The following is a 15,056-nucleotide window of genomic DNA, read 5'->3' as shown; positions in this document are numbered from 1 at the left end:
ACAAATATTATATCAAGAATGTTTTTCCCTACAAAACGGAATCTGTTTGACTTCCCCTGGCTTTTTCTCCCACCCAGGAGCAAGGGATCGTGATTGGCAGCCCCTTCGGAGCCAAATATTAGGAAAACCAACAGGCAGTGACAAGGAACCTGTATACCCCAGGAAATCTAAATAGGAAACAACTCATCATTATACGATGCTCTGGTTTTGTGAATTTTTTTTTTGGACTCCAACTGTGTTTTTTAATTACCACCTCCCAATTTATGAGAATAAAAATGTGATGAAGCATAGACAACAAATACTAACTTTTTCTGACTAATAAATAATTTTATTCAATGTTATTTAACTACGGATAAGAGAGTCTAAAGCTCAAAGCCACCCCATACAGGTTTTAAGCAGAGACGGTCATGCACAATTAATCTCATAAATACATTATTGGGTTTTTTTTCCTCTGAATTTGACAATTAGACTTTTATTGGTTATTGTCTGTGGCACAAAAGTTGTGAGGCACAGTTTGTTCAGCCAGAGACAAATACTAAGAAGAATGAGTTCCTTTAAGGCTCATTCATTCAACAAAGGCTTATTGCAAACTCTGAGCTTGAGATGGGGAAACAAAGGTGAGGAATACTTACAGTCCAAGGATGAGGAGAAAACACACTCTTCAATACACACGGGAGTACTTGGCTCTCGAGGAGGATCAATTCTATGAAAAAAGGTAAAGTTCTTGTGAAATATATGAGTGGAAAATCTACTTCATGTGGAGTCATCAAGAAGGATTTTCTTAATAAGTGAGAAATTATGATAGGGGTGGTGGAATTTAAAAACATGGATTCAGGATACATTTTAGGGAGTAGAACCTGTAGGACTTCATACAAGTTGATCACAACAGGGTGATTCTCAGTTTTCTCATGTGAGAAACCAGGTAGATGCTCATGCCATTCACTGAGATGCAGTCACTGGGGTAGCCATAAATTAAACCTAGAATGGATGGTGAAGTGTTGAGCTTGTTAAATTTAAGAGGCTACATGATATTCAAGTAGAGATGTCAGGCAAGCAGTAAGATAGGTAGGTCTGAGCATAAAGGAGTCTGGATGAAGATATAAATTTGAATGTTGTCACATACACGTTATTCGAAGTTATGGGCAAGATGAAGAGTGGAATATCAAACAGGGGCTCAGAGCTGAGCACTGGAAAGCCCATCTTCAGGTACTGAGTAAAGGAGGAGAGACATGAAGAAGAGATTGAGAAAGAGCACCCCAAAACATGTGGCTTAATACACAAGATACAGGGGAACCCCATCAAAGGGACATATCAAGTAGTATGGAAATTTAAAGGAGAGAAAGTATGTCCATCATGGATTCGCTATAAACAAACTGTTTTAGAATATAACGACTCTTTTCAGCTCTTCTTTACTCTTTTCTAGCAAATGGTTTCACTGAAATATAAGTTGTAATAAGTTGCTTTTATTGAACATATTGGTAGCATTGGAAATCCTGGGAATCCAGAAGATGAGACAATGCTTCTGGATAACAAAGGATCAGAAATCTCTCCAAACTCTTTGAGGGACATGATTTTGGGGGGTCCACTCGTGTAGACAGGTAACTGGGAAAGTTAGACTCTCTTTGTTAAAAGGTATCTCTCTGCATTGGGCTTGGAATGGGCCTTTGTCACCTCTGTTGGGTGAAGAACACAATATGCCCTTATCTTGTCTTAAAATTCAAAAGGCAATGACCCCTGTGGAAGAAGAGGGTGGTTCCTATTATCCATGTCATGGACATGACAGAGAAGGTGGCACAGGAGCTGAGATTTGAACCATGGGTAAACTGGTCCAGCAGAAATAAGAGCAGGAAGAAACCTGAGTGTCGTCCCGGGTGAGCACCTGAGGGCAGAAGGCAGAGCAAGGTCACAGGAGGGAGGAGCAGCTCACAGTGGCTGCAGCTGCGATGGCCTGAAGGGGAGCAGAGGGACAGAGGCACCAAACTTGTTCAGAGTCTGGTTAAATCCCAAGCGGGGAAATGTGCGGGTGGGAAGCAGAAGGGGAGAGGTGTTCTTTGGAAGGGGACTGGATTTCGTTGCCGTTATGACTGTGGTTGTGATTGTGATTGCTGTGGCTGGATCTGTGTTTTGCTTTTCTCTGTTGCTCCTGCTTGATATGGAGAGAGAAAAATAGATCCTCAGGCAAGGCAATGTCTGGGAATGAAGCTTCTTGGAGGTGGGAGGAAGGAAGGAAGGACCCTAGGGACACAGCAATGTAGCAAGAGCTGGTGGCAGGGGGCACATCAAGAACTTCACTTGCTAAATCCCCAGACCAACCACTGCAGGTCTGAGTCATTTCCAGATCTGACCATTTGGGTGCCTGTGGCCTCTGGACCCAGAAGAGAAGGGTCCTCTCTGGGACATTTGCTTGGCTTTACTGTTTTGTTTCCAGTTCCCCTACTCCTTTCTCAAAAACTCAGGGAGTATTTTTGGGTAAGGAAATGATATGGTTAAACTGAGTGATGGAAAAATTACTAGGACAGTAGCCCCCTTACCCATAGAAAGACCCTTCGTGTGCGCCTGAAATCGCAGAAAGTGCTAAGCCCTATTTTCCTGAACATGCCTGTGATCTGAGATCAAGTTTAGTTGTAGCCACAGTAAGATTAGCAACATTAATAAAATGGAACACTCATAACAATAGAGTGTAGTAAAAATTATGTAAATGTCCCCCCACCTCAACTGTCTTGGGGCAGGTAGTAGAGAGAGTGTGGATTCACTGGACAGAGTCATGATTCACCGTTCACACCCCAGGGAGAGTGGAGCGGGTGGCATGATATATTATCACACAACTCAGAATGGTAATTGGAAGCTTATGAATTGTTTACTTATGGGATTTTCTTTTTAATGTTTTTGGGCCAGAGTTGACCATGGGTAAGTGAAACTACAGAAAGGGAAAACAAGAAGAGGGGCGACTACCACGGTGGATCTGAAGTGACCAAGATAGGTGACCTGCAACAGAAAGCTGGATCAGGAGGCCATTACAAGAGACCTGGTAAGAAACAATGTAGGCTAAATAAGGAGGTTGAGACAACAATTTCACAAATATTATGGAACTGGAAATTTTTAAAAAATGAGCACATAATTGCATATGAGATCAGGAAAGAATAGTGAACTGGGCAAAAAAGCTGATCTGGTGTATCAGGGACACTTGTGGGGATTAGTCCTGCTTCTGGGAAACCTGTCAATCTCAGACAAACCAGGATGACTTGTCATCCTAGGAGGAAGTGAGGTGGTAAGATTTCAGTTCTAGGTAGCTTTGCAGAATGACTGTGACTTTAACAACAATAGGAGGTACAAGAAAAAGGAAGACTAGAGGACAAAGATACCCCCAGTTAGGACTGCAAGTGTGTTACGTTTGAGGCTCCTGCAGGACAAGCAGGTGTTGGGACCCCAGCTCACAGCAGACAGGTCAGAGTTAGAGGTACAGGCGGGCAGAGACACCTGCATGGTATTTTCAGGGAAGCTCTATTAGTTCAATTTGTCCAGGAAGAAGCTTTAAAGAAAACAGGAATAAGGAGAGCACTGGGTGCTTGAGGGCCTTCATTTCAACAACAAGGAAAGGAAGGGGAACTGAAAAGATGGAGCAAGGAGGAGCAGAGAGAGGAGCAGAAGAAAAGGCAGATGGAAAGAGACTAAAAAGAGGATATTCTTCATATTCAAAGATTAAGGAGTAAAGATTAAAAAAAAAGGAAGATTACAAAAGAAGAAAAAGCTTCTGGATTTAGTGATTAAGATATTATTGATATTTCTGATACTCTTATGTATACTCTGAAAAATATCATTCCATACATCAACTGGTTAGAAAAAAAAGATGACATGGATAGCTTTGGAAGTCAGGACACAGAGGCACAAATAGGGACTTTCGAGGAGGTTGGTGATGAAAAAAAGATGATGAGCAACTAAGTTCTGTTTTAACCTTGCACTGACATTTAAAACACTTTCATAAGCCTCCTTCTTGAAGAAAGACATTATAAAAATTATTAAAAATACACACACACACACACACACACACACACACATATGTCAGGAACTATTTATGGGACGTGATGAGCCTACCCCAGTCCATTGGCACCCTAGGTCTGTGGACAGATAACTAATCTCAGACGTTTTCCAAGTCTTCTTGAAGTACCACTGGACCACTTTCAGGTGCTCTCATCTATGAGTCAAATGACCATTCTTCTGTGATGCAGAATTGTGTCTTTGGAACTCCAAATGGCTTGCCCCAAATCACCGAAAGCCACATTTTCCGGTAGAATTTTCCATGAAAATGGAAATGTTCTATATCTGTGCTGTCAAATCTAGTAACCCATAGCCACATGCAGCTCTCGGGTACTTGAAATGTGGCCAGGGCAATGGATGAACTATGATTTCAATTTTATTTCATTATAATTAATTTAAATGTAAAGAGTCACATATAGCTGGAGGCTATATTGGAGAGTGCAGCTCTGCACAATTAGGAAATTCTCAAAAAATTTCAAACCTAAATTAATTTCAAATAATCCTATACCATGTGCTGTGTGTGGTTATTAGTGGGACTATGAAACAGATTTCATGTTAGCTGCCCAAATGTTTTACCAAATGGACACAGAGTGAATGAAAGCTGTGTTGGCTACTACTGTGGTAGCTGTCTTGCAGAGATGGGGTTTCATCTCCAAAAAACAAAAGTGCTTCTGAAAAAATTAGCTTCATTTTCTGTTATAACCAAAAGTAGCTCCAAAGAGAGTTAGAAGAAGCTGGCTGGGTGGGAGAGGGGCTTGGAAACTTGTTAGAAATAGATACTATGTACCCTAGCTCGTGTGTGTCTAAGCTAGTCCTAATTGGTTAAGTGATTTAACTGAAGAAAAGCTATGACTCAAAGCAAAACTTACTAATGTCACTGAAAGTTGTCCTTCTATTGGTCACCCATTGGTCACCCAGCTTCCCCATTGGTCACCCATCTTGGCTCTGCATAGTAATAAAAACTACGTAGGAATTCCAGGGAGAAAAGGACTTCTGTTTTTCAGCAAGTCAAGGTATTAACTAGTTAAGTAAGACTGTGTGTGTGTGTGTGTGTGTGTGTGTGTGTGTGTGTGTGTGTGTGTGTGTTGGAGAGAGAGAGAGAGATTCCATTCTTATTTTACTGCAGATAAAGACAAAAGCAAGGTTGGGATTTAATAAGGTGCCAAAGTGAGAAATCATGACTACCATAGTTTTTTTTTTCAAATTTACCTTTTATTTGTGCATTATAATTATACATGATGGTGGGACTGATTATGCTGTATTCGTACCTGCACATAACTGACCAATTTCACTCCCCTTTTCCTCTCCTTCTCTCTACCCTGATCCTCTTCTTGTTCTACTCTACTGATCTCTTTTCTAGTATTATTAATAATTATTCTTTTCATTACTGAATTATTATATACAAGCAGGATTCATTGTGGCATATTTACCCACAGACACAGCGTCATTTGGTGGATTACTTTCCCCAGTACTTCCCCAGGCCCTTCCCTCCCACCGCAGATTCCTAACAGCAGATATGAAAATATAAATCAGTGCCCATTAATTCATTAGTGTCATCCTTTTTTAACTTGAATGTGAAAGGAGCATTTTTTTTAAAGCACACCCAATTAACCAGTGTTCAGAGGAGGGGAGCAATTGTCAAATGATAGTGGGTTCTATGGTTGGGATGTGGTTAGCCCCCCAAAATTCATGCACTGGAAAAATAGTCCCAGGTTTGGTGGAGTTAAGGCAGCCAATCTTTAAGAGGTGGGTCCTAGCGGAAGGTAATTAGGTCATAAATAGATTAGTTCTGGTCTTATAGAGTAGATGGGGCCAAGCAGGAGTAAGTTAATTCTCACAAGAGCATGTTATTATAAAGAAAGACCACTCTGTATGCCTGGTCTCTTCTGCTCATAGCTATTTCTTTTTCCATTTCCCCACCATATTGTGATATAGTTAAGGGGACCCTCAGCAGGACACTGGTGCTGTTCTATTTGAACCTTCTGGCCAAATAAATCATGAGCCAAATAAACCCCTCTACTTTATATATAAAGTTTCCAGGTGCTGGTATTTTGTTATAGCAATACACACACAAAAAAAATGTACTAATACAGTCAGTAACATCATCGCTGATTGCTCAAATGGTTGGAGAGACTACAAGTTACAAACCCTAATCTATCACCTCAGTACTAAAGACTTTGTCATAAGCCACCAAAATGGATTGCTCAGATCTAAAATCGCCAATATGGTGAGAACCCAAAAAACAAATTAGCACATGCTAGAGCATCGTGTAAATGTCATTGAAGTGGTAGACTTGGATTCTGTTCCTGACCTCAGCATTTATGAGACAGCTAACCTCTCTGGGCTTCAGCTGACTCATTTATAAAATGAGTCAGAGTATAAACTAGTAGCAATAATCACGGTGATGATTACAGTAGGTCCTGAGGTGCCCCAGGCTGGTTTCTGTTGAGCAGGCAGCCTATCATGTTCATTATACTCTCCGTCCTCTGAAGAAACGTCCGCATGTTCAAAGTGGCTCCCCAGTTTGGCAGTTCCTCAATAAGTTAATCAGAGAACAATCGTACGACCCAGCATTTCCTCTTAAAATAATTAAGAACAGATATTCTATCAAAAACTTGTACAAGAATGTTCATACCATCACTATTCATAGTAGCCCAAAGGTGGATAGATAGATTGCAAGTTATTCATACAGTGGGACATCATTCAACGCTATGAAGGTATGAAGTGTGGCCAAGCTACAACCTGGATGAACCATGGGAACATTGTGCTAAGTAAAGAAGCTAGACACAAAGGCTACACACTGTTCGATTCCATTTATATGAGTTGTCCACAATAATCACACCCACTCAGACAGGAAGCAGACCCGTGTGGCTGGGGCCGAAGGAAGGAGATTCTGAGAAGTGGCTGTGCAGAGTTTCATTCTGGATGACAGAAATGTCCTGGAACTGGACGGTGATGAGGTTTATACAGCATCATGAATCTACTAAATGTCACCATCATGTACACTTTCAAATGGTAACTTTTATGTTATGTATATCATACTGCAAAAAAAAATTGCTATAAAAAAGTGAAGCCACTGGTTTGAAAATTGGTTAAACTGAAAAGAAAAAACAAAAGGTTCTCAGACACACTAGTATCTTTCAATCGGTTGTATGAAAAAGTCAAAACACCATCCAGTAGTTTGGAACTGAGTTTCATCTACAGCCCATCTTACCCACGAGAAAGTCTAGCTACCTGGGGGGAGATCCTCAGGGGAAAAGTGCTTTGGAATCATTCACGTGAGGCTTCACTGTGAAGTAGCTGTAGCCCATAAGCACCTTAGATGGTTTCAGAATAAAGTCAGGCCAGTTTTAAAGCGTAGAACACCATGACACCATCGCCGAGAAAATTAAACCAATGTGATTCATAGACCAATATGTTCACCCAGGTATGTTCAAAGACCTACAAGAGGATTCAAGAATAAACTTTCCTTCCCACTCCCTGAAAAATCCAACAATGAGCAGACCACAGAGGGTTTTCGTAATTCCTAGCAAAGATTTCCCTGGCTGGAAGAGAAGAAACAGTAGATGAGACCAAGACCCTACAACTAATTCAAGCAAAGTGGAAGACACAGATGAGTGGAAGGGAGAAGAAGATCTCAGAGGCATCATCAAAAAAAAAAAAAAGACTCAGAAATTTTGCCTTATCTCTGAGCTCTTTTCTACAGGAATATTTCACTTTTCAACATGTGCATCTATTCCCCCAAGTACAGTTTGCACTAAATGCTTTACCATGAACACAAGCCAGGCATCTTTGAAAATGTCTCGCATCTCTTTTAATAGTAAACAAAAAAAAAATCTCTAAAAATGACCTGACATTTTTCTTCTTGCAATATAGCTAAATTTGTACGATTTTCAAGCAGACGATTAAATTCAGAAATACATTGCATTCCCTCATCTGACTTTAGAGCTTTTAGATTCATACATGCCCTAAAACTGCTTTAGGGAATTTGAGAAGATTATGAACACATTCTAGGCCCCAGATAGACCTTCAGTCAAAATGAAAGTACTCAAAGGATCTGAGAGATATCAGAATCTGTTGCATGATCCTCTTAAAGTTGTAAAGTCCTAATGCAACATTTTTTTTCCATAGAAGAATTAAGCATACACAAGATGCATTTAAAATATTGATTTGGGTGAAAGATGTGTCCTATCCGACTTTTCCATTTTGGAAAACCATGATTTCTCCATTCATGAGAAAACCAGATTTAGAGACGACGGCAAGCATTCCTGTATATTCGAACCTTCAGTCAGGGAAGGGAGACATCTACTGGTGGACAAAATGAATAATATAGAAGATTTATATATATGATATCTATATGACTCTAATCGCATAAAGTACTCAAACAAAGACATTTTGTAGATACATAAAAAGACACAGTTAAATTGTACTTTCTTAATATAGATACCATGACCTGAAGCAGTAAGATACAGAGGAATGATATAGGCAAGCCCAGTTGGTTAATGTGACACAGAGAGAATAAACTCAGAAGCCTCTGCTGAAGGATCAAGTAATGATGCAGTCTGTTTCCCATAAAAATTTCGACTTTGTAAATTCTGCTTTTTAATGCGATTTATTTTACTCCAACAGGGTAACAGCACTGGATCAGTATTTTCATTGTTTATTGCTGGCATTGTTCTGGGTCATTTGTAAATTCCCTTTTGGTCTCCATCTATTTAAAGCTTACTCTGAATTTTCATTTGTTTGTTTCCATTTAATTCAAGACAGATAATGCTCGTTTTTCCTAGAGGGGTATCAAAGTGCATCACTGTGCCTGTCCAGGGGGGGTGTCCAGCTACGGTCCTGGTCATCTGCTGAAGGTCTGTGAAGAGGAAGAAGAATCTCTCCTCAACATGCCAAGACCCCATACTTTCTTGCTATTCCTCTCTCTTTTCTAAAAAAGAGAGGAACAGGGAAAAAAAAATCCTTTCCCCAATCAGCAGTAATCTCTCCAAAGGTCTTTTAATTTCAAAAGTCATAAGTGTTAATTAGCTATTATTAAGTGCCCTCTGTATAAATTAACATGATTGATGAAAAAATCAAGGCTAATGAAAAATGTAGCAATGCATGTATTTTTAAGTGACTATATTAAAAGATGGTGGTCCCTCTGGACAGAAACTAAGGCCCTCTGTTCTGTATCCTGACTTTATTATTATCTTAACTCTTAGTATCTTTTTCTTTTTTTTTTTTTGCACTAGGAAAAAAAATGCTGAATCTTTGACTTTGACTTTAATTCAGTAGATTTGCAGCATTTTGCTCTTTTTTTTTTTTAACTCGAGACACTAAATTTTATACCTTTATTTAACATTATCTCGTGGGATAAATGTCCCTAATTTTTAACACTCCAAATGGTAGTGAAAGGTTTTGTCAATTTAGGAAAGATCAAATCCATCTCTCCAGAGCAGAACTGGAAGGCAGTAGATGTGGCCACCCTGCTGGGTCCCCATGCTGTGGAGCAGGGCTGGGAGACCTAGGAGTCACTATCTCCCCCCTTGAATTTCCTTACCTCCCTCTTTTGAGTATTTGGGACCTAGTTCAATATTAACAAAAGTTTTCCACAAAAATTAAAGCAGAACCTACAATCCTACACCTTCGGTTGAAAGTTAAATACTGTCGATTCTGCGCCTACAATAACTAGATTTTTTTTTTAACGAAACCCTGTACATTTTTATAACGATGACAGTTCTATGATTGGAGATTTGGGGCAAATGAGGACCATTTTGTGACTGATATTGATGGGACTTTTCAAGAATAAGATTGTGCTCGAAGTCATAAAGTAAAATGACCAAAATGTACAGAAAGAAATAACTGGTCAATTGAAGTCACAAACAGATCTTTCCAAAGGAAGCATGAGATAGATTTTTCACCTTCTACAGGTAATTGAAAAGGATGGTATAACATGTAATCCTGATTTTTAAAAAATTGAAAATTATCACACTTCTATCTAGTGTCAAACCTTCCCTGAGAAGGTAAAAATTCCTGCATCCTATCTTAAAAAAAAAAAAAAAGAAAAAGAAAAGCAACTACTTTGTGTTTTTTGCATAAGGATTACATACTTCTGCAAATTTGAAAACCTTTATAAAGACACGAAAATTACTTTAGACTTGGACCTCCAAATTCCCTGGCATGGTTCTAAACAGCCAAAATGTTTTCAGAATGTCCCATAGTAGTCTGTTATTCCACATAGGCAATAAGCCAGTTAGCTGGGCTGTCTGCCGGTATTAATGGCGTGGGCAGGCATTTGCAGCTTCTCTCTCAATTTCTCTCCCTGCCTCCTACATCAGTCTCTCTCTCTTTATGCAAACTTAAGAAGACAGCCATGGTGAGCACTGGCCATGCCAGAGCTGCCCTAGTGTCTAATCTTTTGGCCAACGTGCAGCTCAGGGTACTGTAACTCTTTTTACTGTTTCCTTCAATATTATTATTATTATCATCATCATCTCTGTGCTTTCTGTAGATCATCGTCCCATATTCAAAGATGTCCTAACAAGCATCCAGGGGTGACTGCTGCAGATGCTGTGGAGGTGACTGTGTTAATTAGCTCGCTGCCTTTTCAGTGGGAGGATGCTCTGCAGCTGAGAGCGTGCACTTATGAGATACATTAGCATATTGCTTGCAGGGACAAAGGGAGGAAAGAAAACAGAGTGGTGGGAGACAGAAATGGGTCTCAAATCATGTCCACAGTTATTGACTGGTCCAGTCACACGTTGAAGACGCAAGCACATTCAGTGTCAGAAGGATTGGATGGTCGGTGCCGGCCGCTTTGACCAAATGGAGAAGAGAAGCCCCTCATTAGATGAGGGCGATAAATAAATAAATAAATTTAACAATATCATTTGGGAAACCAAGTAATTTAGTGCTATTTATGGTTTTATTTGATTTATAAAGTCTGTAGATCTGTAATTGTGCATTTTTAGGAAAACAATAGGGCAAGGTTCATGTGAGGTGAACTAAGTGTCTTTCCTGCTTTATTAAGCCCTTAAGAATAGAAGCACCAAAAGGAAGATTTTGTCTTCCTTTTTATTTATTAATAATAATAATAATTATTGTTATTACGATTATTATTTTTTTAAAAAGAACACACTGGCCATATTGTGACTTTGCATTTGAATCTGGGGGAAAACAATCCTTCTAAGTGCTCCCAAGTATTTTCATTACCATTTGCCCCCACCGAGACTCATAATTAAGTGATCAATGTTGTCACTTTATTGCTACCTGAAAAAGTGGGAGAAAACCTTCCAGAACAGAAAAATGTACTTTTGCTAAATTACAGATAAGCATATTCCAATAAAATGAAACCTAGCAAAAGCTCAGGTTTTTAAAAATATTGCATTCGGTAAATATTGTGGAGAAAGAATATGTCAAATCAACTAAGCAAGAGGAGTGTGTGTCTCCTGGCATAGCTGGGTAGAGCCCAATGCAAAGCAGAAATGTCCCTTTCTTTTACGTTCATCTTTTATATGATACTCAACTTAAACTGGTTTGGTCAGCTCTTTGGGTCTGTAGTTCCCACAAAACATGTATCAAAAATATTCAGAAAAATGTTACCTCTGTAGTCAAATATATTGACATTTCTCTTGTCATTATGTGCTAAACAATGGAACATACAATTATTTACACAGCATTTACACTTAAGAGATATCACAAGTGATCTGGAGATGATTTAAAATGTCAAAGATGACGTACAAATTTTATACATGTCATTTTTATAGAAGAGACTTGTGTATATCCTGGGATTGCCCCCAAACATACCAAAGGCTGACTCTATTCTTATCTAGTACTTTTCAGTGAGTTTGTTAAGAGAGATTGGTCAAAAGTTGGGAAAAAGAAACTCCTGTGCTTTCCTCTTTTACCCCATATACAGAAACCACCTCTCTGGTCAACCCAAGGAAGCCATCTGCAGAGGCTGGGGCACATAATGGGCGTGATTAGAATTGCCATGAACTGTGGCCCAGGAGCAGAAGCCCCATCATTGCTGGAACCTGTCGGAGACGGAAATCCTTAGCCCACACCCCAACCCGATTGAATCAGAAACTCTCAGGGGGCAGCCCAGACCTCTGTTTTCAGGAGACCTCCAGGTAATCTCGTGTTCCCAAGTTTGAGAATACCTGCTGTCGAAAGACTCCAAGAGAGGAGTAAACTGAGACTGTTTCATTTCTGTCCTCAGCTCTAAAGCTGGGGACTAGGATAAGAGGCCTCGAAGGCGCGCATCATGAGGACAAAGGACTGTCTATATCTCCTTAGCTCTTATTCGACAGAAGGATGCTGGCCAAGTGTGTAGGTCATAGATTTATTTTTAATTTGGAGAGTAATATAAAATCCCCCTCCTTATCACCCAGAAAGACAATAGAAAAAGAAAGAAAAGAGAAGTGATATGCAGATGTGCACCTGGGTCTCACCATCCTGTAGAAGCCTTTTTTTTTTTTTTTTGGTACTGAACAATTGAACCCAGGAGCGTGCTTTACCACCAAGCCACATCCCCAGCCCCAGCCCCCTGTGTTTTCTATTTTGAGATAGGGTCTCCCTAAGTTGGTGAGGCTGGATTTGAACCTGTAATCCTCCTTCCTCATCCTCCCAAGCCACTGGGCTTATAGGCCTGTGGCACCACACCCAGCCGTAGAAGCCATTTCAATGCTGGGAGCCAAGTGCTCCCACTTTCAGGGCTGTGCTTGCCAACTGGAGTGACCCCACCAGTTAGGAGGGTAGAATGTGGTGTCCAGGAAGACAGAGGGCCTACGTCTGCCCTCCTGAGCTGCTTCTGGTTTCCAAACGGCATCCTATGGGGCTTATGATACTGGATTGAGGGCCAAAAGGCTCTCCATGGGCCTGTAGGGGCAAAGAACAAGATGACCCCCCAAAATGAGACATGGTGGCTAGTCTAGGACACGGCAGTCACTTAGAAGGATCTGCAGCATTGCTAAGGCCGTGTGCAGGTTGAATCCATAGGAAAGGTCCCAGGTCCTGACTTCACACCAGGACAAGAGAGACCTGGCCTACACCCCATAGTTTGGTGGGCACATCCTGTCCTAAACACCCAGGAAGGAAGATACATCAGTTAAGTAAATAATAAAATATTCAGAATGAACTCTCGTAAAATCATTGTTAATAACATGCACAACCAAGCATATGTAATTATATGGAATATAGGAACGAAAAAACACAACTCATTCTTCCAACGACACATTTCAAAAATAGGCCGAGTGCCTATATGCACAGTCCTGCAAGATAAGAAAACAAGAGTTTGCCCATCCCATGGGATCCAGAGTTCAGGCCTGAAGCATACCTCCAACCTCAGTGACCGCTCTTGTGACATACACCATTCAGATGCCAGGGAAGCACTGCACATGCTTTGTCCTGTGGTCCCCAAAAGTACTGCAGCTCCCCAGGACTGCTGACTTTAGAGATGGACATCACTTCACAGCAGGGAGACTAGGCACAGGGTACACTCAGTGTATGAAATCCTTCCTTTCAGCAAGAATACAATAGAATTTTCCTGGAAATACTGAGTCCATTTTCTTCTTCATATTCTGATTCAGGATCCCAGGGCTGCTCAAGAACAAGCTCATTAATTACTCTCAGCAGATGCTTGTCATGTGCAGGAGGCAGGGCTTCCACTGTGTCAGAGCAATGAGAGTCTTTGGAACAATCACAGGTTCTAGGCAATATTTTTTGAATGGGCCAAGGGAGGCGGCTCTCCATAAAACGTGTTAATTTGATCTTACAACCACTTTAGTGAGCACACTGTTAAGTAAACGAAAACACAGCTAGAGAAAATGTCCAGATGAAGGGTGAACTGTGTTCTTGCAGGAGAGTGAAATTCATTTTCAAGGCATAGTTTGTAATTTTATTGTTTGCTATAATGATTAATAAAATGAAAACCTAACTACTAACTTGAGTGCTTTTATTTTATTTCATTTCATTTTATTTTTTGGTACCGGAGATTGAACCCAGAGGCACTTAAATGCTGAGCCACAACTCCAGTCCTTTTTATATGTTTTATTTTGAGAAAGGGTCTCTCTAAGTCTTTAGGACCTTGCGAGGTTGCTGTAGTTGGTCTCCAACTTGCATTCCTCTTGCCTCAGCCTCCCCAGTCTCTGGGATTTCAGGCATTTGCTACCATGCCCAACATGAGTTTAAAGTTTTTTTTTTTAATTTTAGAAAAATATAGTTTCCCTAAATTGAAAGAAACTACATATGTAATATACCAAAACTGTGACACTTCAAAAAAAATATTGAAATAAGGAAACAAAATTATTCACTTGCTTGTGAAGATTTATCTAGAAATAATCTCCAAACTATTTCTATATAGAATGCTTTTTTTTTGGCCATTATAGATCAAGGTCTAGTCTCCTGCAATAAGAGGTCTGAACCTATTGAACCAGACATAGTTATGGTCACTTTTAAAAATACCACTTCTAGCCCGGCGCAGTGGAGTATGTAATCCCAATGTACTCCCAATGGCTCAGGAGGCTGAGGCAGGAAGATCACAAGTTCAAAGCCAGCCTCAGTAACAGCAAGGCACGAGGCAACTCAGAGAGACCTGTCTCTAAATAAAATACAAAAAAGGGCTGGGATGTGGCTCAGTGGTTAAGTACCCCTGAGTTCATTTTCTGGTACCTGTCCCCCTCCAAACAAATATACCATTTCTAAGAATTGAAATTTTGAAAGAAAAAAATCTTAAACAGTATGGAAGAGAAGAGCTGATGATGACTATGAATTATATATAAAATAATATTCACATGATGAAACTGATTAATTTATAATCATTTCTTCAGCAACAATTATTATGCACACTTCCCCATTACAATGCTTAAATGTGTAAAAAAATCATGGGTTAGTTCCAAATTTAATATATGCTTTAAAATTTTTATTGACAATTTTTGTTGCTACTCCTTTAGCAAAGCAAGATTTTTCCAAACTGAAATGAAGGGAAAATATACAAAAATTATAATAATTTATGAAAAGTTATCTTATTTGATAGT

The 15,056-nt window shown here is 39.9% G+C and overlaps 1 long non-coding RNA gene across 1 annotated transcript in view; it reads right to left on the bottom strand.

Annotated features, from left to right (window-relative positions):
• Window positions 1–408: 408 nt before the first annotated feature.
• LOC144365911 (uncharacterized) overlaps window positions 409–15,056 on the bottom strand; it is a 76,388-nt gene continuing 61,740 nt past the window's right edge. Inside the window, exon 3 of the long non-coding RNA XR_013424634.1 lies at window positions 409–703. This is a non-coding gene — a long non-coding RNA (uncharacterized LOC144365911). The remainder of the gene's footprint in view (window positions 704–15,056) is intronic.

This window comes from Ictidomys tridecemlineatus, chromosome 8, assembly GCF_052094955.1.
Source record: "Ictidomys tridecemlineatus isolate mIctTri1 chromosome 8, mIctTri1.hap1, whole genome shotgun sequence".
NCBI lineage: Eukaryota > Metazoa > Chordata > Mammalia > Rodentia > Sciuridae > Ictidomys > Ictidomys tridecemlineatus.
The sequence above is the reverse complement of the archived record's forward strand: the minus strand, read 5'-3'. Positions and strand labels throughout refer to the sequence as shown.